Raw genomic sequence first — 24,900 nt, forward strand, 5'->3', positions numbered from 1 at the left:
AGCGACTGGAATCCCGCGGCCAGGCACCAGAGGGCGCGATTTACAAGGGGCGCAGCTCAAATCCGAGCACCGACCACGTGACAGACGATCGAGCTCGCGCGCTCAGATTTAAACTCCCGACCGTTAAGCGCCAACTGCCGCTGCGCGCGTGAGAACGGGAACGTTCGGCAGTTACCGGCGTCCTGCAACTTTCAGCAGCAAGGTGAGGGCTGTGGGCTTGGAGCTGAATCCCGGGTTGGTTTGGTCTCCAGGTACAGAGCATGGCAGGAAGGAGTGCAACATAATCCTGGAGTTTACATCTCAGACTTGTGGAGGTGCACATACATACACACACTTTTTCTCAGAGAACTATTGTGTACTATTCAGAGTCTGTTATTGTCAATGTGGGTAACTATCTTTTGTCCCCTGTTTTTAGGTCAGATTCGAAAAAAAATATTGTCACATTAGGAGTTCCTGAAGTGGTGAGTCTGTCCTGAACCAATTCTGAAATGTTTACTAACCCGAGGGTAAAGTTTATTCATCTTTGCAACTTTAAAGAGGGCAGTTCATCACCCCTTCCTCAACGGTAACTAGGGTTGGGTATATATGCTGCATCAGCCTGCAGCACCCAAATTACCATCAGTGAATAAAATATCCACAATTTGTGAAGACATGCATTTGAGACCATGATGGAGATCTGTTTTAATCCTGTAGATCACCCCTGAATATGAGAAGGTGAGGTGCAATTGTCTGGGAGGTGCAAAGTATCTGGGGATTTTTACTGATTTCCTGTTCAGTTGTATGTGTTTGGAGCTGATCATTATCCTCTGGACAGTGAATGGTCAGTTCTCTGTGTGCGGGGATCTAGATGTTGCCTGTCTTTTCACCAGAAGATCCACATACGGAGAAACCCTTCAACTGTGAGATTTGTCGTAAAGCTTCTGTGATGTGTTTGGGCCTCCTGATGTATTAGATAATTCATACCGGAGAAAAACCCTTCCAATGTGGGGTTTGTGAAATGTCTTTCATCCAAATGGATGAGTTAGACTGAAGTGTCTCTTTCTGTGCTGTACATCTCTCAGACTCGATGACAATTGTCTGATCTCCTGTGGCATCAGAGGATTCTCACAAGAAAGAATGTGACGTCCATGATCGAGCCTTCACACAGTCATTGACCCCTTGTGGATCACTGAAGTATTCACAAGGTGGGAGAAGCAGTTCTTGTGTAAGTCTCACTTCAGTCCATCTTCAGATCATCCAGCTGACTTTTCCATTAGAAGATTGAGGCAGGGAGTGACAATTCAAATGCAATGTTTGTGACAAAGCCTTCACCCACTCTTCCAATTGACTGAACCACCAGCAGATCCACTTGGGTGAGAACCCATTCACCTATATATCAGGGATTTGACATATGTATCTCCAGGTCTACCAACATGCACATACATGAAAAGGTCAATTTAACCTTTGATCTGATAACCAAAGAACATCAGATGAAGACATCAATGTGCATAGAAGCTCCTGCATAAACTCAGCATTTGTCAGGTACAAATCACTCACTGACTTTCACTCTGACCAAGAAGACAATCAGATACTCAGTGATTAGAAATGCTTCAGCTTCTCATCAACCAGCACAAGTATCCAGGGGAGGAGCTATCCTTGGGTAGTAATGGGGGTACCTCAATTACCCTCAGTCTGTCTGGTCAATGGGAAGGGAAGAATCAGGCAGGAATCCCGTCATTGAGCCCAGCTGGGAAGTCTGAAGGGGGGGTGGGGCAGCAGGAGGTATCTTGGCTGTGACAGTCTCCATTGTCTCTCAACATTCACTGTCTGGCTGTCCACGTGTTAAAAGGGACACTTGACCAGAGCACTAGAGGCCAGTAAGTATCCACTGTCTGTCTTACAGTTCAGTACCTTGGGGTTTGGAGGGATTGTGAGAGGACAACAGCTTGCATTTACATAGCACCTTAAAATAGAAAAATATCCCGAATGTTTCACATAGGCATTACCAGACAAAAACTAGCACTGAGATATGTTAGTGTGTTTTGAGAAGATTTGTAGCTCAGGCTGAGATTCTGGGTGTAGGCTTGCTCGATGAGCTGGAAGGTTCATTTTCAAATGTTTTGTCACCATACTAGGTAACATATTCAGTGAGCCTCCAGACGAAGCACTGCTGGTGTTTCCTGCTTTCTATTTATATGTTTAGCCTTCCTAAATAGAAAGCAGGAAACACCAGCAGTGCTTTGTCCGGAGGCTCACTGAAGATGTTACCTAGTATGGTGATGAAACATCTGAAAATGAACCTTCCAGCTCAGCGAACAAACCTACGTCCAGAACAGAGATATGTAATAAGAGATAGTTATAAACGTCACTGAGTCTCTGGGAAGATTTCCTTGGATACATGAAGTGGGTGATTAAGGAGAATGTGTGTCAGGATTTTCCTTGTTGTGGACAAGAGAGAAAACCTCAGTAGTTTCTGCAGCATGATTTATCTCCTTGAAGATAGTTACAACTGTCCCCATTCCTGAGATAGGAGAATTCCTCTTTTTGCCCAAATCAGTGGGATGTGTTCATGCAGTCATGATGTGAGAAAACGTCCTCAGGGCTGTAGTCCTCAGCTGGAATACCATTGAGGCAAGTTTTATTGTTCCTCGTCTGTTTAATTGCTTGTGGAGACACTCCTATCAATACTGACTCACTCCTGGATTCTACCACATGGGCGGCACGGTGGCACAGTGGTTAGCACTGCTGCCTCACAGCGCCTGAGACCCGGGTTCAATTCCCGACTCAGGCGACTGACTGTGTGGAGTTTGCACGTTCTCCCCGTGTCTGCGTGGGTTTCCTCCGGGTGCTCCGGTTTCCTCCCACAGTCCAAAAGATGTGCGGGTCAGGTGAATTGGCCATGCTAAATTGCCCGTAGTGTTAGGTAAGGGGTAAATGTAGGGGTATGGGTGGGTTGCGCTTCGGTGGGTCGGTGTGGACTTGTTGGGCCGAAGGGCCTGTTTCCACACTGTAAGTAATCTAATCTAATCTAAACCTGGAGAACAGACTGGTGGATATCAGCTACCCTATAGATTCATGGTTGATAAGTTGTTCAAAATGTTCTTTCCAGTGCTAATGGATGGAATTGTCATCCTGGAGAAGAAAATCATAATCTTGTGAAACATTGTGATTTTGTCCATTTGATCTTGGTCTACAGATATTCCTGGAGATTTCGAAACTATTCACATTATAGGATTACAAAACATGTTGTTTGATTTCTCAAGCTTTTTCTTTCCACCGCCTGTCCTTTGTCTTGAAGATTTGTGTTTGGAATTCAGCCTTGAGGAGTTGAAGTGTTGCCTCCTTGGGCTGTACTGCCAAACAATAAGTGCTGATGGGTTTTGTTGCAGGAGGTCACATTTTTTCAGGATCATGTTCACTGAGCCAGTCCTGGTATCATCCTATGAGACTGAATTTGGGTTTCATTTCTGACCATCAGTGTTGGCAGCAACTGTGGAGTTGTGTGTGTATAAAATATATTTAAGTTCACAAGCTTACAGAGTCTGAAAGCACCTTAAACTCCATGTAAGTTTTCAAGTGTTGCCACTACTATAATACAGGGAACATGGCAGCCAATTTGTTCACAGCAAGCTCTCTCAAACAACAAATGGTAAACCATCAAAAAATCTGCTTTTGTAAAATTAAGTGTAGAATCCATATGGTTCAGGACATCAGGAATAAACTTGCCTGCTGTTGTATGAAGTAGTGTATGGGATCTTTTATATTTATCTGGGAGAAGAAAGGACTCGGTTTATCTCATCTGAAAGATGGTATCTCTTAACACTCCCTTAACTTGGTACAAGAATTTGGAGCTGATAGTCAATTTTACTATGAACTCTCAATCTTTGGGCTGACCGACCACAAAAAATGAAGTGATGGAAACAGAAAGGAGTTTATGAATGAAGGATAGTTAATATACTGAGCCAAGGCAGTGTAGACGGCGTGGATTAACCCTCAAAGGCCACGGGTTTCCTATTGTTGACAGCGTGGCTGAAATCCTTGGCTTCACCCTGATTGGAACTATATCTCAGTACAACTTGTTTAATCATTCAAGGGTTGTGGGCATCAGTCACAGGGCTAACATTAATTCTTCATCCCTAATTTCCCTGGATGAGGTAGTGGTGTGTTGCCTTCTTGAACTGCTGGAGTTCTTAGGTTGTAAGGATATGTACTTTCCTTTTTGGGAGAGGGTTCAAATGTTTTTACCCAGCAACAGTGAAGGAGCGGTGTTTTTGTTCCATGTCAGGGAGGTGTGTGGATTTTGAGGGGAACATGCAGGCGGTAGTATTCCTGTGTAACTGTTGCCCTGGTCCTTCTTGATGAATGACCATTACACGCTCAGAAGGTTGTAGTGATGCTGTGGCTTTCAAGAGGTTATTTTGTCCCAGTTTTTTTTGAGAGGTTATAAGGCAGGGATTATTAGCCATCTACTGAAGACCACTTGAGTAAACAGCTTGTGAGGCGTTGGTTTTTTTTAAAAGTTCGAATGACTGTGCGGCTAGTTCTCACAGACTAGGCTTTCTCGTCTTTTTTAGTTTTAAGGTTTAGTTTTAAACAGCTCTTAGGATTTGGTAGCTTCAATAAACGTCACCTAGCTGCTGTTACTCTCTGAATCTTTTCTTGTGTTTCTCTCCCGGATTGGAGTACTCCATGTGAGAATCTGTGTCTGTCTTTTTCTTTTAGTCAAGAGGATTGTTTATGGGATGTTAATATACTTAAATTGTTAATTCTGAATAGTTACTGTATTTTTTATTCTGTTCAGTTTTCCAATAGAGTTTAGTAATTCTAAATGCCTCTTTATTTGGATGTATTTTAACTGCAGTGCTGAAATAAATTGTGGTTTGCTTATCGTCAAGTAATTTTGACTAATCAATTGCATCGGGAACAGACACTTTACGTTTGCATTTAAAATAAGAAAATGTTGGCGTCTAGGCTGCCTTCTTAAAATAATTTGTGGGGGTCAGATTTGATCCATAACGAGGTGTAACTGCAGGAGTGATGGCGATGACTGTCCCTTCGATCTTGAAATTTCTATACTGATCAGTAGTTCAGTGTCTTTGTGCCATATTTGGTTATAAAAACTCATATCCATTCAGCTGGATAAAAGTAAATTGCCATGTGTCAAAGTTCACATGATTATTAACTGAAATCAGAAGTTCATTCCTTGTTCTCAATATTTATCTCCAGATGTATAAGTGTACAAGTGACATTCCCATAAACAATGTTACTTCTTTATCACAATATCGTCCATTTGGCCTCCTCAAGTTGTTTTCACACACACATTGGAATGGGTCACTCATGTCTGGAACAATCTGAGTACCAGGTGGGAAGTGGTGTCTCTCTCTCTCTCTCTCTCTCTCTCTCTCTCTCTCTCTGACACAGGAAGGATGAGTAGATTCTCAAATAATTGACTCTTACAGAGCTAAATGATCAATATATTTGAACACTATCCTAATGGAATAATATGCCTGTTAACCTTGTTCTTATCACTGTAAAAAGGAATTCATGCTGAGTGTGAACAGGTTGGGTCTTTACCTGGATTTAGTCTAACTTTAAAACAAAGGTTGCTGTGAATTTCCTGAGACAATTAATAATCAAATTCTTATCACCAAGGTAGTCTTCACACTCCCACCAAGCTGCAGCACTGTTTATTGAAACACAAAGATGCTGCAAAATGAATGAGGAAATTACCCTGTAGTTGTTCACACATCGTGAAGCCAGTTCAATCAAAACATACAACCCTTAAATAAAACTGCTTCAGTTCATCTCTCAATTTTTAAAAAATTGCAACAAAAATCCCTGATAAATATGCAGCTATCACAAGCAATTGGCCTGTGACCTGGAGCTTATATTATATCAATTTTATAAGTGCAATCCAGCCAAATGACCTGAATGCATTCGGAATTTAAAATGTTAGTTGCATTGCCTGTAAATTGAACATGTGATCTTTAACATTTGGTTTATTAAACATCAGCCAGGGAGCTGGTACCAACCACAGAAATGACCACAGCCCCAGATGGGAATAATGAGACTAGTGAGTTTCTGCTAATTGCACCTGTATGAGGCAATTCATTATATTACACTCAGGTATTTTTAGGTAATCAGGCACCACCAGTTCAAGTCAAATTTATGACTCCAGTCTACATGCTGCAGCCAACAATTATTTTCAGAAAATTACAAGCTCACTGATAATAGCTGATTTCTGATGTGTCACAGTGGTAAGGAAAGATCAGGAATTGCGTGCCTCCCATCAGTGGGCAGGTTATTCGACAAGATCCTGAGGAACAGGATTTACATGTATTTGGAAAGGCAAGACTGATTGGAGTCACAGAGATATACAGCATGGAAACAGACCCTTTGGTCTAACTTGCCCATGCCGACCAGATATCTGAGCCTAACCCAGGCCCATTTGCCAGCACTTGGCCCATATCTCCCAAACCCTTCCTATTCATATATCCATCCAGATGCCTTTTAATTGCTGTAATTGTACCACCTTCAACCACTTCCTCTGGCGTTTTATTCCATACAGGGACAGTCAACATGGCATTGTGCTTGGGAAATCGGGTCACACTAACTTAATTGAGTTTTTTGAAGAAGAAACAAAGAGGATTGATGAAGGCAGAGTGGTGGGTATGACCTATATGGACTTCTGCAAGGCATTTGTCGAGGTTCCGCATGGCAGACTGGTAAGCAAGGTTAGATCTCATGGAATACAGGAAGAACTAGTCATGGATGCAAAATTGGCTTGAAGGTAGGAGATAGAAGCTGGTGGTGGAGGCTTGCTTTTCAGACTGGAAGCCTGTGACCAGTGTTTGCACAAGGATTGGTGCTGGGTCCACTTCTTTTCATTGTTTATGTAGTAAGTTTGCAGGTGACATCAAAATTGGCCGTGTAATGGACAGCCAAGAAGGTTACATCAGAGTACATCTGGATCTTGATCAGATGGGCCAATGGGCTGAGAGTGGCAGATGAAGTTTAATTTAGATAAATGTGAGGTGCTGCATTTCGGAAAGGCAAATCAGGGCAGGGATTATACACCTCATGGTAAGGTCCTGGGGAGGGCGGCACAGTGGTTAGCACTGCTACCTCACAGCGCCAGAAACACGGGTTCAATTCCCGACTCAGGCGACTGACTGTGTGGAGTTTGCACATTCTCCCCGTGTCTGCGTGGGTTTCCTCCGGATGCTCCGGTTTCCTCCCACAGTCCAAAGATGTGCAGGTCAGATGAATTGGCCATGCTAAAATTGCACCGTAGTGTTAGGTTAGGGGTATGGGTGGGTTTCGCTTCAGCGGGGCGGTGTGGACTTGTTGGGCCGACGGGCCTGTTTCCACACTGTAAGTAATCTAATCTAAATCTAAATATGTAAGAGTGTTGCTGAACAAAGAGACCTTGGAATGCAGATTCATAATTCCTTGAAAGTGGAGTCACAGGTAGACAGGATAGTGAAGAAGGTGTTTGGTATGTTTTCCTTTATTGGTCAGTGCATTGAGAATAAGAGTTTGGAGGTCATGTTGTGGCTGTACAGGACATTGGTTTGGCCATTTTAGGAATATTGTGTTCAGTTCTGTTCTCCCTGCTATTGAAAGGATGTTGTAAATCTCTGAACCCTTTCAAATTTTACAAAGAGATCACCAGAGTTGAAGGGTTTGAGCTATAGGGACAGGCTGAATAGAGTCATAGAGATGTACAGCACAGAAACAGACCTTTCGGTCCAACCCGTCCATGCCAACCAGATATCCAACCCAGTCTAGTCCCACCTGCCAGCACCTGGCCCATATCCCTCCAAACCCTTCCTATTCATATACCCATCCAAATGCCTGTTAAATGTTGCAATTGTACCAACCTCCACCACTTCCTCTGGCAGTTCATTCCATACACGTACCACCCTCTGTGTGAAAAGGTTGCCCCTCTCACCCTAAACCTATGCCCTCTAGTTCTAGACTCCCCCACCCCAGGGAAAAGACTTTGTCTATTTACCCTATCCATGCTCCTCATAATTTTGTAAACCTCTATAAGGTCACCCCTCAGCCTCCGACGCTCCAGGGAAAACAGCCCCAGCCTGTTCAGGCTCTCCCTATAGCTCAAATCCTCCAACCAAGGCAACATCCTTGTAAATCTTTTCTGAACCCTTTCAAGTTTCACAACATCTTTCCGATAGGAAGGAGACCAGAACTGCACTCAATATTCCAACAGTGGCCTAACCAATGTCCTGTACAGCCGAAATATGACCTCCCAACTCCTGTACTCAATACTCTGACCAATAAAGGAAAGCATACCAAACGCCTCCTTCACTATCCTATCTACATGCGACTCTACTTTCAAGGAGCTATGAATATGCATTCCATGGTCTCTTTGTTCAGCAACACTCCCTCGGACCTTACCGCTAAGTGTATAAGTCCTGCTAAGTTTTGCTTTCCCAAAATGCAGCACCTTGCATTTATCTGAATTAAACTCCACCTGCCACTTCTCAGCCCATTGGCCCATCTGGTCAAGTTCCTGCTGTAATCTGAAGTAACCTTCATCGCTGTCCACTACACCTCCAATTTTGATGTCATCTGCAAACCTATTAACTCGCATCCACATAATTTATGTAAATGACAAAAAGTAGAGGACCCAGTACTGATCCTTGTGGCCTCCAGTCTGAAAAACAACCCTCCACCACCACTGTCTGTCTTCGACCTTTTGAGCGAGTTCTACATCCAAATGACTAGTTCTCCCTATATTCCATGAGATCTAACCTTGCTCACCAGTCTCCCATGGTGAACCTTGTCGAACGCCTTACTGAAGTCCATGTAGATTGCATCTACTGCTCTGCCCTCATCAATCCCCTTGTTACTTCCTCAAAACTCAATCAAGTTTGTGAGACATGATTTCCCATGCACAAAGCCATGTTGACTATCCCTAATCAGTTCTTGCCTTTCCAAATACACATACATCCTGTCCCTCAGGATTCCCTCCAACAACATGCCAGGCTGTGGCTATTTTCCCTAGAGCATCCCTGGAGGGAGGGGCCTTATAGAAATCTATAAAATCATGAGGGGCATAGACAGGGTGAATATTCAAGGTCTTTTCCCCAGGGTAACAGAGTCTGAAACTGGTTTAGGGTGAGAGGGGAAAGATTTAAAAGGGACGTAAGCAGCAATGTTTTCACAGGGTTGTGCATGTATGGAATAAACTGCCAGAGGAAGTAATGGAGGCTTGTACAATTACAACGTTTAAAAGATGTCTGGAAGAGTATATGGAAGTGTTTAGAGGGATGTGGGCTAAATGCTGGCAAATGGGACGAGATTAATTTAGGATATCTGGTCGGCATGGATAGGTTGGATTGAAGGGTTCATTTCCATGCTGTACAGCTCTGTGACTCTTAAAAAAAGAAATAGTTAAAATAAATTTATAGAGTAATAATTACGTTATTACCTTAATTTTGCAAGGAGTTTCTGATTTGACTTCATTATTTATGATAATTTAAAATAGTGTAGTTTCTATTCTTGTGATACTGAAATCAAGAGGAGTGGAAATTGCTCTTCGCCCTAATGCCTTGATTAAAATTTAACACAACACTTACTGGTGTTTTATAGAATAGCTGTTTTCCCAAGGTCCTGGCATTACAGTCACATTGCACTAAAGGTCACATGAGGAGACTTTAAAGAGCTCCTTGAATAGAAAGCATTTCCCCTCCTTCATGTCGTCTGAGAATACTCCATATGAACCCACTCACACTAGATCATCCATAATGTTTTCATTGTCAGGAACTCCGACATCACATCCATATTTTGGGAAGGTAAGTGAACTGATGGCCAGCTGGTTAGTGACAAGATTGATCACTTTCTTCCCTGGCTAATGACTCAATTTTCTCCAGCACAGAAAATGAGGTATTGTTTATTCATACCATGTCTCTCTGTAGCAGCTTACTGAGAAAAGTGAGTGGGATGTTGAAGAACTGATCAAAGTATTGGCCATATCTTGGGGTTGCTGTATTTCAGATTGAGAGAGAGAAAATGACCATTATCATTGCACTGTACTGCACTCTGAACAATATCACTCAAACAAGGTTCCTGGGAGGTGTGAATGGACTGGAACATTCTGGTCGAGGAAATAGATGAGATGAACACTTAGCCTCAGAAATTGGTGTTGAAGGGAGCTGAATCTACAAGAGGCTCTTCTGGCATTGAACAGGGCAGAGATGTCAGATATCAACTCAAAGTAAAACCCATAAAATGTCCCAAAACATTCTTTCTGTCGCAGATGACACCCCCATCTCCAGATCATACTCCAAACATGCCTCTGTTCCTCCTGTATCTCTCTCTCCTGCACATAAGCTGATTTCATCAGTGCTTTGTATGCTGTGGGTAAAATACATCTAAGCATACATGCGTGAAGATATATGTCTGTACAGCTGAAGCATGCTATTTCCACACTAGTCAAACTGAGACAGCAGCTGCAATAAGTGAGGTTTTATTCAGATGGGACAATGACCAGTTTAAATCCCCACCTGATTTGCTGTTCAATGTCCATTTCACAGATCAATTTCCAAGTTTCAAGGAACTCATGTAGTTCCAGAAATATTTGGATTGACTGTGAGAGACGTCAATCAGAGAGCCCACCCACTCTGCCCATTGGCTCCTCTTCCTCTTCCAGAGCTGGTTCACTTCTTATAGGGACTGAAAACCAAGTGAGGAGATGGTGAGTGAAGGAGCAGCTTTTGTATCCCATAATATCCACACCAATCTTCAAGCAGTCTGACTATCCTGTGGGTAATCAGGGGTGGAAATGTCCCTTATGCTGTGTGAGAAGATCCAGCTGAGAGAGCTGTTTACTCGGTGCTTTGTGCTGAACTGTGTGACTGGAGCTGTATGTTGGATATTGGGTGTATTTATTGGAAACATTTCCCTCAGATTTCCAGGTGGAGTTTTGTAGATGGCTGATTCCTAAATTGTGAAGGTGAGGGGTTATGATCCGGGAGGTGCTGAGTGTCTGCAGACTCTTCATATTTGTGTGTGTTGTGTTTGTTTTGGAGCCGGGTATTATCCTGTGGACAGTGAAAGGCCAGTTCTGTGAGTTGGGATTTGGATACTGCCTGTTTTTTTTTCAGATCCATGCAAGCTCACTCAATATCTATACACTTCTCAGGACAGATGTAAAAGGAAGACTTGCATTTATATAGAGCTTTCCAGAAAAACCTGATGTCCTGAAGGTTTTTTTTAAGGAAAACTGGCAGCCAAATGTGCACATAGGAAAATCTCACAAACAGCAATGCACGTTTCATTAATATCTTTATTTTAGCTTAGCTGGGAAGAGATCTGGAGTCAACACCAGTGTAACAGTCAGGCTCTCACTTGATGGACTCTCGTTGGATCTCTGTATATAGCATAAAAACAATACAGTTTATAGCCTTCATATCTATAAACCAATATTTTTCATGAGTTATAAGCAGGTAAGCAATGCGGTTATCAATGCTCCATTGAGTAAAGGAGGTTGCGCAAGCCATGGTTGGAGGGGTGGTTAAGCAAAAGCAGCTGCAAATCTTCGGCTAGTTGCAGACACAGACACACATAGTTTCAAAATTTATGGTACTTTTTTTTCAGCAAAACTTTTAACTATTGCTTCTGCAATACTGTCATTTCCTCCTTTTGATCACTTCATGATAACACAGAATATTGCTAAAGCCTTTAACTATAGCAATTGGCTATCAGTGGCCATCTTAAGACAAGAATGCAGGCAATGACAATAAGTATTATCCTGAAATGTAACAACATGGCCCAAAATTCCCAACCATGCTTTATGGTGATATATAACTGGAATGGTCAGTCGTAAAAGGATTGACTCAATGCCAGAGCTTGCAGAAAGCTGTTTTTCAATTCCGTAAATGCAGTCAACTGTTCAGTTGTTAATGTAAAGTTGGTGGGGGGGGCATTGGAGGACGCCAGTGGTTTGAGTAGGTGGGTGTGGATGGCAATGTTCAGTATCCATTGTCTACAGAAATTCAGTAGCCCAAAAAAAGGTACACATTTGCTTAGGAGTTGTAGGCAGCAGAGTATTGGCAATGGGTCATATTCAATCCTTTGTTAACTTCCATTCTTCCACTAAGAGTACAATTCCCAGAAACTGAACCTCATCCTGGGAGCGTTTTACCTTGTGGGGTGGGACGTCATATCCTAGGGAGTGCAAGAAGGTCAGTAATACAGAGGTATCAGTTTTGCAGGTGGTTGCGCTGTTGCTGACGACCAGCAAATCATCCACATGGAGCGGCACGGTGGCTCAGTGGTTAGCACAGCTGTCTCACAATGCCAGGGACCTGAGTTCGATTCCACCCTCGGGCGACCGTCTGTGTGGAGTTTGCACATTCTCCCTGTGTCTGCATGGGTTTCCTCCGGGTGCTCCGGTTTCCTCCCACAGTCACAAAGATATGTAGGTTAGGTGAATTGGCTATGTTAAATTGCCCATAGTGTTAGGTGCATTCGGCAGGGTAAATACAGGGTAGGGAACTGGGTCTGGGTGGGTTACTCTTCAGAGGGTCAGTATGGACTTGTTGGGCCGAAGGGCCTTTTTCCATACAATAGATAATCTAATCTAATTTAATTCACACACTGTGCTATTGTCAATCCCTGTGGGAGTTCCAAGGTCTGTAGTTGTTTTTGCAGACTATCCAGAAACAATGGGGGTGTGGACAAAACCCTGGGGCAGCCAGGTCCAAGTATAATGCTGGCCTTGGTATGTAAAGGCAAACAGGTGTTGAGAGTTCAAGTGTAACAGTACGGTGAAGATCAAACAACAGACCGAATCCCAATGATTGCATCCCGACCCCCCAGATTTGTGTCTTACCTCCAGTACTTTACTAATATTTACAGGTTGTTGTAAGGCTCATTCTAATGACTGAATCAAAAGGTTTGTTTGGGCATTAGCATTGGAAAATCTCTCTTCTAACACACCATGACTTCGAACTGGTCCCCGTTGATCACAGTCACCCATTTGTTCCTGCCATTCAGTCACTTCCTCAGGTTATAAAATCATACAGCACAGTGCAAACAGATCTTGGGAGGGTGGCATTACACATTTGAACCATCCTTTGGACATAGTGGGCGCATTGGGCTGGTTTTTCCTTATGATCTGGAGCTTGGTTCATTATCATTTCTTGGGACTTCCAAGGGACATAAACTCCAATTGTTGGATCCTTACTATCATCAGTGACTCTGGGATTTGGTAACTGTCACATTGGACACTGCAGTTTGGAGTCCACTAACCCAGGTACACTGATGGTATCTGTCTTCTGGGATTCATTTTTGCCCATTCAGCCACACTGGATCTCTTGGGAGCCTGGTACGGTGGTGGGGATAGTACAGTGGTAGTAGATGGGTCTACAGGAGGTACTGGTAATCTAAGATAACATCCCCATTCCTCATCTCTGTCAGTATCATTCCCCCTCTTCAAATAGGGTCAGTATGCCAGACAGAGGTTCGGGATCCCTGGTAGAACTTAGATTCTCTTGACAGAGCTGCTGCTTTAATCCTTCCTGTTTTTTTCTATATCATCCTTGGTCTCTCGACTTTTTTTTTCTGTTCCCTTTTTCACCTTCTGTCTACGCATTTGCACTCAGCTTTTAATGTCTTCCAACTTTTGGGAGTTCTATCTGCTGTACATACCCCTATCCCTTTATACTGACCAATAAAGTATCTTTCCATTTTCTATCAGCTTTATCCTTCCATTCCTTAATTAATGATGATTTGGAGATGCCGGTGTTGGACTGGAGTGAACAAAGTTAAAAATCACACAACACCAGGTTATAGTCCAACAGATTTAATTGGAAGCACACTAGCTTTCGAAGCGTCGCTCCTTCAGCAGGTGGTAGTCGAACCTGATGAAGGAGCGACGCTCCGAAAGCTAGTGTGCCTCCAATTAAACCTGTTGGACTATAACCTGGTGTTGTGTGATTTTTAACTTAGTTAATGATATCCACTTATTTCCACAATTTTTCTTCCAAACTAGATTTACCGCCAACTCATAAGAGGGCACACCCCAGGTCCTGTCCAGGGGCCAAATTGTGTTCCCTAATCGTTTGTTAAGTGCAGCACTTCATTTCCATAAATCATTTTCCTGATCAGGTATTCTGTTTCATACTCAGAAGAGGAGTCCTCTTTCCAGCTACATCGAGGGATTGTCCAATTATACTACTTTGCTGTACTAGAAACATATTTCAATATCACAGAAGTGAGGAATTTACTGGGTCTGCCCTCCTCCTTCCATTATATCATAATTTCAACCAGCCACATTTAAAGGAGGCAGCTCTCTAAACCAAATCCATCAGGTAGTGGCAATCATATCCTTGAGCGTGGTCCCCCGTCCTGACTTTTTCTCTCAAGCACAATTCAGAATAGCCAATGTCACCCTACAGCAATCTAGACGGTCCAAAGATGTGCGGGTCAGGTGAATTGGCCATGCTAAATTGCCCGTAGTGTTAGGTAAGGGGTATATGTAGGGGTATGGGTGGGTTGCGCTTCGGCGGGTTGGTGTGGACTTGTTGGGCCGAAGGTCCAGTTTCCACACTGTAAGTAATCTAATCTAATCTAGACAACGTCTTTTTTTTAAAAAAACTTTCTTATCTTATAATCCTGGTCCAGGTGGCTCGTTGGATCCCTTTAAGGTACCAGTCTCACTGGACAAAGGGTAGATCATCTATCTGAACGTAATAAGTGGTCTGAGGTAAAATACCTCAGGGAGCCCTAGCCCTCACACTATATTATGCTTGATTCAAACTCTCGGTCACTTATTCAGCCCAGAGAAATGGTTCCTATGTTGGGTTCAGAGTCATGGCACCAAAATGTTGACTCACAAAGTTCCGGACCACAAAAAAGTTTCATTAACCTCTTTATTTTAGCTTTGGTCCGGAGTCAACGCCAGAGGAACTGTCAAGCTCTCACTTGATGGACTCTCGTCAGACCTCTATGTATGGCATAAAAGCAGTACAGTTTATGACCCTGATATATCTCAACCCATACTTTTCACATGAGTCATTAGCAAATAACTAATGTGATTAACAATGCTCCATTGTATAGAGGAGGCAGCCCAAGTCATGGGTGGAGAGTTGGTTAAGCAAGAACAGCTGCAAGCCTTCAGCTAGTCAGACATAACATTGTTTCCAAATTTATAGTTCATTGTTGTTTCAGGAAAACTTTTAACTATTGCTTTCCCTCAATACTCTATCAGGTAGGTGCGGAGTATTCTATAAATAGTAGGCAATCAAGGGGACTTGGGGATCTGTATATCATGAAATTGTCATAAGTAGGTACAGAAATCAATCAAGAAAGACTAATGAAATACTGGCCTTTATATCAAAAAGGAGAAAGTGAGGTCTGCAAATGCTGGAGATCAGAGCTGAAAATGTGTTGCTGGAAAAGCGCAGCAGGTCAGGCAGCACCCAAGGAACAGGAGATTCGACGTTTCGGGCATAAGCCCTTCCTGAAGAAGGGCTTATGCCTGAAATGTCGAATCTCCTGTTCCTTGGATGCTGCCTGACATTCTGCGCTTTTCCAGCAACACATTTTCAGCTTTATATCAAAAAGAAAAGAATACAAGGAGATAGAATTATGTTACAGTGATACAAAGCTCTGGTTTGGCCACACCTGCAATGTTGAGAGCAGTCCTCAGCAACTCACCAGAGGAAGGAGATAGTGGCCTTGATGGGAATGCAGGGTAAATTTACTAGAAAGATAACTGGATTGCAAGAATTAAATTATAAGGAGAGATTAAACAAGATAGGGTTGTATACACAGACGTTTGTAAGCTGAGGGACAATCTGATGCATGTTTTTAAATTTACTGAACACAGGAACTGAGGCAGCGATTGCAATGACAAGTTTAAATCCCCACCTGATCTGCTGCTCAAAAGTCACCTCCATTTCCCCGGTCAGTTTCCCAAGTTTAAAGGAAACTCATGTTGCTCCTGAATTATTTGGATTGACTGTGAGAGACCTGAATTAGCGAGCACACCACTCTATTGTCTCCTCGTCCTCTTCCAGAGCTGGTTCACTTCCTATAGGGACTGAAAACCAAGTGAGGAGATGGTGAGTGAAGGAGCAGCTTTTATACAAATTGTATCCCATAATATCCACACCAATCTTCAGGCAGTCTGACTATCCTGTGGGTAATGAAGGGTGGAAATGTCCCTTATGCTGTGTGAGAAGATCCAGCTGAGAGCTGTTTACTCAGTGTTTTGTGCTGCTTGGAGCTGTGTTGGATATTGAATGTGTTTATTGGAAGTATTTCCCATCTGATTTACATGTAGAGTTTTGCTGGTGGTTGATTCCTGAATTTGAGAAGATAAGGTGCCGTTATCTGGTAGGTGTTGAGTGTCTGAGGATTCTTTCTGATTGTGTGTGTGTGTGTGTGTGTGTGTGTTTTGGGAGCTGTTTATTATCCTGTGGACAGTGAACGGTGAAAGGCCAGTTCCGTGTGTTGGGATTGGGATACTGCCTGTCTTTTCAGATCCATGCAAGCTCACTCAATATTGATAGCCTCCTCAGGGGAGAAGTAAACAGAAGACATACATTTATATAGAGCTTTTCAGAACAACCTGATGTCCTGAAGGGTTTTTTTTAGGAAAACTGGCAGCCAGGTCTGCACATAGCAAACTCCCACAAACAGTCATGTGATAATATCCAGACAGTGTGTTTTTTAAATGGTATTGATTCATGATTAATGGATAACTCCAGTACACCAGGGATAACTCCCCTGTTATTCAAAATCATGCTGTGGTTTCTTTTACCCTTTTCTCGGAAAGAAGAGAGAGGCCTAATTTGAGATCTCACCTGAAAGACAGCTCCACTATCAATGCAGCTCTACCACATTCCTTTTGTATTGGACTATGCTGGGACTGTGTCTGATTCGATTAAGCATTCTCTGTCGTTTCCCAATGTTGGTCAGGAATACCACAAAGAGAAAAATGTGTGAGATTCACTTTCAGGAGAGGCCAGTGTTGCTCTACCTTAGCTTATTTGTGGTTTGAACCCTTGTGGGTTCCAGACTCAAGTAGTCCAATGCTCTCCTCATTGCTCCTACTCTAGCTGTTTTGCTCCTTGTACTTGCAGGAGTCCCACCTGCTCCAGAGGTATGTAATGACAAAATAGGTGAAACAAAAAGATCATTGGCTTAGGGCACAAGGAGGGGTGGTACTGCCAGTTGCACTTGGTCAATTCCACTCATTCAACTTCTCTGTGGCCTGCACAATATTTTTCTTCAAATCAGTCTACAGTTTTCTTTTGAAGCTTCAAGTGAATCAATCTTCACCTTCTATCAGACTGTGCATTCCAGATCATGACCACTCACCAGATAAAAACGTTTTCACTTGCATCTTTTGTTAATCATTTCTGTTCTCTGCCTCCTATGACAATGCAAAATATAAGCTCAGGGTATAACAGCTCACTTCCAGTTAAGGTAAATTATACTCTCCACAATTCAGTGTTGAGTACTATAACTTCAAAGCATGACATGGGGTCTCCATTTTTCTGACATCCTCACTTTTACTTTGAACTCATTGACTTCAGCACTGACTTACAAACTGCTACCCTCTGTAAGGTAGTTGTCTTAAAGTAGAGACTTTTAATGCTCAGTTACAGGTTGTTGGTTCTCTGTGGCCTGTATTTTGTTTTAATGCAGAAGATGAGGTAGGCAGTTTGTCATGGTGCCCAGTTTACTCAAGTCAAATCTGCAGTATGTTCCAAGCAAAAACAGAAATTGCTTCCAATTGCAATGCATCTTTGGAGAGAAAACAGTTACTGTTTCAAGTCAAGTGATCCTTCAGAACTGTCACTGAACTTGAAACATTGACCCTGTGTTTTTCTCTCTGCAGATTTTGCCAGACCTGCTGAGTTCATGGAATTCCTACAATGAGTAAAGAGGCCATTTGGCTTATTGAGACTGCACTCATCTTCCAAAGAGCATCCCATCCAGACCTAACTGCTTGCTTCCCTCATCGTGATCCAGTCTTCATCAATGAAATAAAGGGAAGAATTGAGTATGATTGAAATCGATGGTAAAGCCGTTTGTGGTGATGTATGAATTGAAGAGGTAGTGAAATATCACCTGTGAGGTAGTAGTAAAATGCAGAGAGCCAGAAGGGTTAGCATTATGGGACGATGGGATTGGTGAGAATGGGCATAACAGATCAGATTACTTAGTGTGGAAACAGGCCCTTCGGCCCAACAAGTCCACACCGGCTTTCTGAAGAGCAACCCACCTAGACCCATTTCCCTACATTTACTCCTCCACCTAATGCTACGGAAAATTCAGCATGGCCAATTCACCTAACCTGCAAGCTTTTGGAATGTGGGAGGTAACCGGAGCACCTGGAGGAAACCCACGCAGACACGGGGAGATTATGCAAACTCACAGAGACAGTTGCCTGAGGCGGGAATTGAACCCGGGTCTCTGGCGCTGTGAGGCAGCAGTGCTAACCAGTATGCCACCGTGCTGCCCTTATATTGAGACATGTATTCTGTGAACCTTGGGTGAGAGGCATATGCAGGGGCAGAGTTAAATTCACTGGTGATCCTGCGAGTGTGAAGTGTTGAGAGAAGTTGGAGGCACTTAACCTTAGGGAGCTGAGAAGAACAATGACGTTTCTCCTGCAGTACTGGATATTCCGTTGGATACCAGGATGCCTCATCAACCTCTACTACAATTTGTGTCCAGACGGGCTTGGGCTGGTGCTGTGGCTCCTATGGTAGACCCCAGGTAAAAGGACTGTCATCCTCTCTGCCAACCCAACCACCAAGACCCCCAGGTACCTGTCTGTCATGCAGGAACAAGATTCCTCTTCTCTGGTGATAACGGTCAAACTCCAGAGAGTAAGGGACAGCTTCTGGTTTGCAGTGACTGAGGTGGTATGAAACTGAGCTTTTGATAGGGCACCAGCGGTATAAACACTAAAGGTCATGGTACTCGTGAGCACTTTCGAATCTCTGTCATGTGACTCATTGAGCCAGGCACCCAAGAATTCAGTTCGACTATTACTGAGCAGATGAGAAGCTGATTGTGAGAGAAAAGGCTCTCTGAAGTCAGATCAGGAGCCATGATTCTCACTTGACAAATCCCTTCCATTGACAATGTAGCAAAAGCACCCTCACTTTCATTTTTCTGTTTTACAGAACAATTGCACAGTACTTCAACGGAGAATACAGGGAGGATAGACATTGCAGATAGATCCTGACTATTCCCCAAATAACAACTGCACAAGTATTGGAAGACATCCAGTCTCTTCACAGCATTGCTCAACACTGAAGGTTGGGCACTGTGATCATCATTTGGAAGTTGAGCAGGTCAGGAGAATGTTGGCATATCATGAAATCTGAAACTGGTCAGTGATGTGGAGCTTCCATCAGAACCAATTTTTCCAATGGTTCAGCTTGATGATGGTGAGGCTGGGAAGAAGTGAGTGGCTCCAAGTGTGTTGACAGCTTCAATGATTCCTGGAGCCTTATGAACCACTGACTCATTTCCACAGGTCAGAGGCTTTTTAAGGGTAAGGAATGTGAGGTGGCCTCCAAGACTGTCAAGATCTCCAAAACATGTGCATTTGTTGAACACTCATATGGAAGAGAAACAATTTAAGTGTGAGGTCTGTGACCAAGACTTCAGACAATCATCGATGCTTATGAAACACCAAAGTATCCAACACAGGAAGAAACCTTTCATGTGTGAGGTGTGTATCAAATCATATTCCAAGCCATCGCACCTCTACATACACCAATACATTCACACAGGGGAGAACCCGTTCAAATGTGAAGTTTGTGGTAAAGCTTTTGCAACATTCACAACCTTTCTATCCCACCAACATATTCACACAGGAGAAAAGCTGTTCACTTGTGGCGTGTGTGAAAAATGCAGAGCTGGGCTGAGGAGTGGCAGATGGAATTCAACCCTGCCAAGTGTGAGGTTGTCCATTTTGGAAGAACAAATAAGAATGCGGAATACAGGGTTAACGGTAGAGTTCTTAGTCAGGTGGAGGAACAGAGGGATCTTGGGGTCTATGTACATAGATCTTTGAAAGGTGGATAGATCTTGTAAGAAGGCCTATGGTGTATTAGCGTTCATTAGCAGAGGGATTGAATTCAAGAGTCGTGAAGTGATGTTGCAGCTGTACAGGACTTTGGTTAGGCCACATTTGGAGTACTGTGTGCAGTTCTGGTCACCTCACTTTAGGAAAGATGTGGAAGCTTTGGAGAGGGTGCAGAGAAGATTTACCAGGATGTTGCCTGGAATGGAGAATAGGTCGTACGAGGACAGGTTGAGAGTTCTCGGCCTTTTCTCGTTGGAACGGTGAAGGATGAGGGTGACTTGATAGAGGTTTATAAGATGATCAGAGGAATAGATAGAGTAGACAGTCAGAAACTTTTTCTCCGGGTACAACAGAGTATTACAAGGGGACATAAATTTAAGGTGAAGGGTGGAAGGTATAGGGGAGATGTCAGGGGTGGGTTCTTTACCCAGAGAGTGGTGGGGGCATGGAATGCGCTGCCCGTGGCAGTGGTAGAGTCAGAATCATTGACGACCTTTAAGCGGCAATTGGATAGGTACATGGATGGGTGTTTAATCTAGGATAGATGTTCGGCACAACATCGTGGGCAGAAGGGCCTGTTCTGTGCTGTATTGTTCTATGTTCTAAATCATTCATGCAGACAGCACATCTCCGACTGCATCAACGCATTTACACTGGGGAGAACCCATTCACATGTGAGATCTGTGACAAATCATTCTCAGATTCATCTCACCTTCCCTTACACCAACGCATTCATATTGGGGAAAAACCATTTGTGACAAATCATTCTCAGCATCATCGTCCCTTCACAAACCTCGACACGTTCACACGGAAAAAACCATATATGTGTGAGCAATGTAATAAATCATACATACGGTCATCTGGTCTCCGTGCACACGAACGTTTACACACTTGGAAAAAAGCCATTCATTTGTGAGGTCTGTGACAAATCAATGCCACAGTCATCGGGTCTTCATAGACATGAACGTTTGCACGCTGGGGAGAAACTATTGAAATGTGAGATCTGTGACAAATTATTCTTGTATTCTTCTCAGCTTCGCATTCACCAATGCATTCATCCTGGGAGAAACCTTTCACATGTGAAGTGTGTGACAAATCTTTCTCAGACTCTTCGAGCCTCCGCAAACATCAACGCTTTCACATAGGGCACAAACGATTCACATGTGATCAGTGTAATAAATCATTTTCGCGGTCATCTGGTTTTCGAGCACACAAACGTTTGCACACTGGGGGGCAATCATTCCAATGTGAGATTTGTGAGGAGGCTGCTGCCATATTTAGCAGTTTCCTGAGACATCAGAAGGTTCATGATAATTAGAAAGCATTAAAAGGAGAGATGTGTGTTAAAACTTTCACAAGATAATGCAACCTGGCAGTACATCAGAAGCTGCACACAAGAAAATAAATCTTGTGGCTTAAATTTCAACAAAGGTTTTGTGACATCTTGGGGCGTTCTCAAACCAGAAGATTCACATGGGGGAAATCTTCCACTGTAGGGTGTGTGAGACCAGTCATTCTGGTGGTCATAGAACCTCTTGAACCGCCAAATCATTGCTATGAATCAGAGAATCCACACAAGAAAGGAACCCTCCACATGTGAGTTTTGTGATAATCTTATATTATCATCAATGTCTTGAAGTACCATGCGATTGTCAGAAACTCTTCAAGTATGATGTTTGTGAAAAGCGATATCCTGTCAAAGATCCAGACTTTTACAATAAAATGTGTTAACTTCTTTCCAAGCTTCTTGTCAACAAGATTGAATTGCTGATGTCTGTCGAATGATAGACTATCTTTCAGACAGACTTAGTTCAAATGTGAAGTTAGTCAGACGTTTTTTTGAATGGAGATAACACTCTCAGAATCCGAAATCTGAATTGGTAAAGATGTTGTTTTCTGAAACTTCGTGAGATTTCTGCAAAAATGTAGACCAGCTCCAGAATAGTGGTTGATTGTCTAGATGCAGTCTCTCCTCCATGCGATCTTCAAACTCTCGAGTGGTCCCTGGATGACTTTTGAAGGGTTTGGTAAAAAGCGACCCATATGAAGGAGAAAGAATAAGTCAGGTGGTCCTTGGTCCTCAAGTCCGTGAAACAAAATCGTCATGGGTTGATATTGTTAGCGCGATGTGACCAGTACCAGGAGCCAACTGGAAGCAGTTTGTGAAGAATTGGTAACACAATTAACAGTCAATGGGAAATGCACTGGATTTTAGCCAGGGTGGCCCTGCTTAACTCAGCTAGGAAGTGAACAGTGAAAAGCAAAATGCGCAGAGACATGAAGCGGGTTTAGAAACAGATTCAGATTCCTCTAGTCATTCCAGAGAAGAAGGTGGCCCAAGGCTCGCCCCGTTGAAAACAAGCCAAGCTAAAGTTAAATCTGAAGAAACAAAGAATAACAATAGGGTGGTCACGGTCACACATGGATATTCCAAACTTCTTCAATCATAAGCCAATAACTCCTGAGAAAATTTATAAATGGTCCAAAGAATAGGGCAGCATGTTGGCACAGTGGTTAGCACTGCTGCCTCACAGCACCAGAGACGCAGGTTCAATTCCCACCTCAGGCAACTGTCTGTGTGGACTTTACACATCCTCCCCTTGTCTGCGTGGGTTTCCTCTGGGTGTTCCGGTTTCCTCCCACAGTCCAAAGATGTGCAGGTTAGGTGAATTGGCCATGCTAAAATTGCCCGTAGTGTTAGGTTTAGGAGAATGGGTCTGGGTCGGTTGCTCTTTGGAAGGTCGGTGTGGACTTGTTGGGCTGAAGGGCCTATTTCCACACTGTAAGTAATCTAAATCTAAACTACCACTTCTGAAAAGGGAGAGTTGAAAATGTGGGAACATTTGAAAGACAGTACATCCCCCCATTTGGTGGGGTTCAGACTCTGACTATATTATTACCTAGCTGAGAAGAGAGGATATTGGGTGGGAGGGTACAAGAGGTCCTGTGGAATGATGAGCAACAGATAGAGGCCAGATGGGAAAAGATAAAACATTGGTTATAGGAATTCGGACTGTAAAGTCAGCGTGAGGGAAATTTGCAACTTGAAGAAGTATTGGATTTTGACGTGCATTTTCAAAGTGTTTAGTTAGAGCACCCAGGGATCAGAAAGGGAGGACTTGAGGAAATGGATACGAGTAGCATTGGTCCCCTGAGAGCCGTTTCTGTAGTGGGCCAACATAATGAAGATATCTCTACCAGACTGAGAAGGCAGAGGAATAACGTATGTGAACGTGGTGGACTGATGTAACAGATTGGATAGGGACATGGGAGCTAAAGTTAGGACCTTGCAGATTGCTGGAGGGAATTCCAGAGAACCAGGCAAACAATTATCCAGAAGAACTCCTGGGAAGTGTCTGTTTGCCATACATGTCTTGGCCCAATGTCCCTCTTTTTTCGTAACAAAGAAGCTGAGATGTCAACGTCTGGAGGGCAACCCCTAAAAAAAAGGCACCTCATCCCTTGGAGAGATTTAAACAGCTCGCCAAGGCACAACAAAAATTGACAAAAAATTGTGTATTTTGAATTTTTGCTTACGAAGGAAAAGGGAATTACACGTAAATACCTTTTCCTGTATCTCCTATACCTTTTTACAAACAAGCTAATGTTTCCAGTTATTGGGTGTGCTCCCATATATTCATTCACTTGAAAAGGAATGTTCTCTTAAGACTTATCACTTTGAATACCAGAATTGATAATTTGCCAGAAAGTCTCCTTAGAGGTTTTGGCTTGACTGACATGGCAGTCCTCAGCAGAGACAAGGGCATATAGGGTGCGCATGACTGACCTCCTGAGAGCAGTGGGAATCGACGGGTAACAACCTGACTTCCTTTCAGAGGTGGTATCTGCCTAATTACAACACCTCACAATGATCTCCTTTTTTGACCCTTACTAACACCTCCGGTAATGGGAGACGATTAGGAGGGATATGTTTATGTAAAACCCAGACTGGAGCACAGGAGATGGGATACAGCATGTTTTCCCAATATTGGAATGTAACCTAAGATGTTGACTCTACCTTCCTGACATTCCAAAACCTCACCAGCAAAGATACTTTCCAGCAAAGATGGGGTATCCTGAGATAATAATGAGGTTTACTCCTGTTAATGGCACTTAATTTGTTTGCGACTGTAAGGCTGATGCCTGGTTACCCTCATCATGGATGGGACTGAGTTATTTGAGTTATCTTGTTCCCTTTGTTTGTCACTCATTCTATTTAGGATACCCTGACGGCAACGATTCACAAGGATCATTACAGAAACAGATTCTTTGGCATCTTGTTCCCTTGGAATGGGACTGCAAAACTGATGAGGGAATCTATCAACATGGTAGCTGCTCTGGGACAGATGGCCAATGACATTACAAAGAATAAAATAAGCACTGAAATGGTAGCCATCCATGAAACCTTGCTGTAGAACAGACTAGCCATTGATTCGATACTGGCTGAAAGGGGAGGCACATGTGCCCTAATTGGGGCTGCATGGTGTATTTATATCCCAGACAATTCTGATGGGATCACTGATTTAGCAGCACATATCCGAAAAGAGATGGACGAACTCAGTCATGCCCCATCTCCTGCCTTATCTGGCTGGGTTCACTGAGGTCATCACTGGTGCAGGACATAGTGTTACTCAAGTAATTCTCATTTTGTATTATTTGTTTTTGTTAGTTAAATGTTGCTGGCAACAGGCAGCTGCAGCTGCTCCTCTGTAGGTGAGATGCTTTGACAGTTCCAGTGGACCTTTTCTGCACCGTGCATACAATGTGTAAGCCAGGAAGAAATGAATCATAGATACAGGAACTACCTGATAGAGAATATGTAAGCTATTGTA

General features: G+C 43.2%; 1 long non-coding RNA gene across 1 annotated transcript; it reads left to right on the forward strand.

Annotated features, from left to right (window-relative positions):
* The first annotated feature begins 88 nt into the window (after positions 1-88).
* LOC132832676 (uncharacterized) lies at positions 89-20,325 on the forward strand. Its single transcript, XR_009646963.1, has 4 exons — positions 89-314; positions 416-461; positions 17,861-18,043; positions 19,158-20,325. It is a non-coding gene; the product is annotated as an uncharacterized LOC132832676 (long non-coding RNA).
* Positions 20,326-24,900: the final 4,575 nt, after the last annotated feature.

Source organism: Hemiscyllium ocellatum, chromosome 35 (genome assembly GCF_020745735.1).
Source record: "Hemiscyllium ocellatum isolate sHemOce1 chromosome 35, sHemOce1.pat.X.cur, whole genome shotgun sequence".
Lineage (NCBI taxonomy): Eukaryota > Metazoa > Chordata > Chondrichthyes > Orectolobiformes > Hemiscylliidae > Hemiscyllium > Hemiscyllium ocellatum.